Raw genomic sequence first — 3,962 nt, 5'->3', positions numbered from 1 at the left:
TGGAGCTATGAAAATATTTGGTGATAGAAAAGCATTCGTCTAAGTTCCTGCCTGGTTGGAAGGTAGATAGGCCAGGACATTAGGTAATCATGCATATGAACAATTTTTTCACCTTCTTGGCTTTAGCTACTTTTGAAATGGTAAGTATAATAAAAAATTATATTTTGATAAAAACCTTCTAGTCTGAAAAGTTCTGTCTGAAATATTCATCTTTCTATTATCCCTTGGAACTAAGATTTGTTTTGTTCAAGTAAGACAATTTACACTATCAGGGTAAGATATTCTGGTTGGTCTGATATTACATGGAAGAATGGTAAAGTGTCAAGTAGACATTTGTGCCAATGAGACTTCATTTGGGAAAATTTCAGCTGCAGAAGTTTAGAAGTAGCTCTTAAGCAAGGCTTACTTTGAATCTGTTAGCTACACAAAGCTAACTCAGTTGGATAAATAAGTACTTGAAAAAGCCATCCCCTTTGGTCCTAGCTAAAAATGCTTCAAAGTATGATTAAATCTAAAATGAAAAAGATTTAAAATAGTCATTGACAAAAAAATTGCAAACGTGAGCAATCAATTGAACAATATAATTATTTTCCATTATACACAGAATTTTAGGGAAAGAAGATCAGTAGCATTGCTAGGAACAATAATGTTTCCTTGTTACAAATAGGCACCCAAGGTTATAATCCTGTATAAATATTGCATCATTAACTACCTAAATTTAGAGGACATTATATGCTTCAGAAGCACATATATCAAAATTACACCAATACAGAGATTAACATGGCAATTGCAAAGGATGATATGAAAATCTGTGAATTATTCCATAATTTTCATTCTTCAGATGCAAGAAATGAAAAACAATTATTAAAAAGTTGATTACAAAATTACAAGTGTAACAATACATGTAATTCATATAAATAAAAGTTAGTTTGACATCAGTGTATTAAATCTTCACCTTAGAAAGGCCTTTACATTGCATAATCTTTATAAAACTTTTAAAATTAGACAACATTGTCATTTTATTCCAAAGAAATATACTATAAAGACCTAGTAAAAAAGGAATCTTAAACTGTTTTGGTATGGAATGCAATCTGAAAGGACACATTTATTAATGAACCTATATGTTATAAAACAATGTAGTATTCAAAGTCTTATATCTAGGAAAGAATAAAATAGATTATGGGCATTATACAAACAGAATACAGAATATTTTAAAGTATAATTTTTCAGATAAGCACCAGAAATAACTTTAGTTTCTTTAGTACTCATTTCAACAGATAAATTAAAATTATATCTGAATAAAAAAAGCAAAAACTCGAGGGGGTCCAAGATGGCGATGGGGAAGTAGGGGAATGCCACAGCTCACCCCAACCAAAAAGAGAGTTCGAGTTCCAACGTTTAATCTCCTCAAGATACCGACAACAAAAAAATCAACATCCAGACAAAAATAGGAGTAAAAAGAAGAATTTCACAACAGAGAAGCATGAAGACCCCTCCCCCAACTTCTAATGGTCACAAAGCAGCGTGCCAAGCCATGGCCAGCCTGGCCTGGTGGGAGCTGCCGGTGGCCCAGAGACACAGGGAGCTGTGTGCAGATCACCCGCACCAAAGCCCCTTGAGGTACCAGTGTCAGAACGCGGATCTTGACGAATGAAGAAACTTTCGAGCAGGGAACTTACACAAAGATCCCACCCCTTCCCCTCACTCTCCATTTGAGCAGAGAGGCTCCATCCCACCAAAGCCACTCAGCCCCATGGCAGGAACCTCAGAGCTACATGAGATGCCCACAGAACACCAGAGCAGAAGAACTGAAAGGAACTGATGCTGATCAAGAGATCGCAAACAGAGACAAACCCCAGAGATCAGCACCTGCACAGAGGCCCCTTCCCCACCCCTCGGGTGGAGGCCGGAGGCCCATCCCATGGAGTGGACCCAAACAGTATCAATGGAGGCAGTGACAGAAAAGAAACACACGGAGCCACCACCTCTCAGCCTAGCCCACAACTACCTCAATTGAACTCTCACTGCAACGGCAACCAGCAACCTACATCACACAGAAACAACTAGCTCCAGGGTGAGTACCCCGCAGGGGACAGTGTATTCCTCAAGGGAGACCAGAGCTGGTGGGAATCCCCAGACCCCCTACCCCAAAACCTGCACCACAGGACCCACTAAAACTAGAAACTGTTCAAGAGCTCCACCAGCCCATGGATCACACTCAGCTGGCAAGGCTTGAACAAGAGAGACCCTGGAAGGAAGCTTAAATGCCCAAGCCTGGAACAATGCCACTGGGTCAAGACACCCAACGGTGGAAGAAATTTGAACTGTGTACTCCAAGCTGCGTAATCTAGGTGGGATACATAGCAGCACAGGTCCATCAGGTGTGCCCCAGGCTGGGGTCTGGGACCAGGCCTGGGGATCTGGTGCCTGAGCAACATAACTAACTCCTCCCAACTGAAATCAGAAGGTGAGTATACGCTTCAGCAGAGGGGAGAAAAACAGGGGAAACGCACCCCTGGTAATCATGCCTGTGACAGCAAAAAACGCAGGGGGTTCAGGGCAAGAGAAGCCCAAACCCCACAAGAACCCGACCCATGTATTCTAGGCTGGGAATTGAACAACACAGGCCTCCAGCACCTGATAATAGTCAGGAGCTCAGGCTGGTAAGTTGCTCAGCAGTACAGTGCTTGTCTTATGTGCAAGAGGCCCTGGATCTGATTCCTCAACAAAACATAAGCAGAAAGGGCCAGATGTGGTGCTATGGGTCAAATGGTAGGGTGCCAGCCTTGAGCTGAAGAGCTGAAGGACAGCACCCAAGACCAGAGTTCAAGCCTACAACTAGCCAAAAAGTAAAACAAAACAAAACATCAGGAGACCATAGCAGACTCCAGCATCTGGGAGAGTACATCCAGCACATCCAAACTCGCCAAGAGCACCTGTAGGAACAAACAGGAGCAATCTAGGCTGCTCAACCCTTCTAAAGGCGGGAACTGCCAGTGATCTGCAGCAGAGAGCTGAGAATCCTGTGTGGGTCAGACCAGCAGCTGGAGGTCGGCCCCCAACAGAACTGAGATCAGGTACAGACTCTCTCTACCAGAACAGAAACAGTAATCAAGCAAAGACAGACACCTATTGACCAAAACAAAATTTCAGATTAGTCTTCAATAACCCTTGAATCCCCATGAGAAAATCACAGAGAAATATTACAAGGTTTATCAACACCTAGGATAGCAAGCTATCTCTAAAAGCCAGCAGCAATCCAGAGGAGAGCCCCAGTGGGAGAAAAGCAGGAATGGAAGACAAACACTATATCCAAGACATGCTGGAGGCAATGACTCAAGAATAAAGTGAGAAATAGACCAGAATTTGAAAGAACACTGGGTCGAAATACCAAAAGAGGTGCAGGACATCAAACAGGAGATGCATGCAAAAATAGAGGTAGCACACACCTCACTAAGCCGTGAGATAAGTGACAAAATAGAGGCAGTACATACCTCATTAAGAGGTGAGATTAGTATTTTGAAAACCAACCTTGAATCCATTGAAATCAACAATGAGTCCCTTTCCTCCATGCAAACCACAATGGAAGCCACAGTTAACAGTGTGAACAAAATGGAATGTAGAGTGTCAGATACAGAAGACAGAATACATCAACTGGACCAAAAAATGACAGATATTGAAAAATCACTTAAATTATACCAAAGGGAAATTCAAGGACAAGCAGATAGTGCCAAGAAATTTAACCTTCATATACGAAGATGAGGAATATCAAAGCAAGGGAATGCAGCACCTATTCCACAAGATAATCGGTGAAAATTTTCCCCATCTCTAAAAAGAACATCTTACCCACATAACAGAAGCATATAGAACACCTAACAAGCAGGATCCCAGGAGAAACACTTCTAGACACATTATAGTATAAATGATAGATCTGAATGATAAGGAAACAAACTTGCATGCAG

General features: G+C 41.7%; 1 pseudogene; it reads left to right on the top strand.

The window, feature by feature from the left end:
- The first annotated feature begins 732 nt into the window (after window positions 1–732).
- On the top strand, window positions 733–831 carry LOC122118470 (annotated as a pseudogene).
- Window positions 832–3,962: the final 3,131 nt, after the last annotated feature.

Source organism: Dipodomys spectabilis, unplaced genomic scaffold, assembly GCF_019054845.1.
Source record: "Dipodomys spectabilis isolate Male_0828 unplaced genomic scaffold, ASM1905484v1 ptg000152l, whole genome shotgun sequence".
Taxonomy (NCBI): domain Eukaryota; kingdom Metazoa; phylum Chordata; class Mammalia; order Rodentia; family Heteromyidae; genus Dipodomys; species Dipodomys spectabilis.
This window is presented reverse-complemented; position numbering and strand designations above follow the sequence as displayed.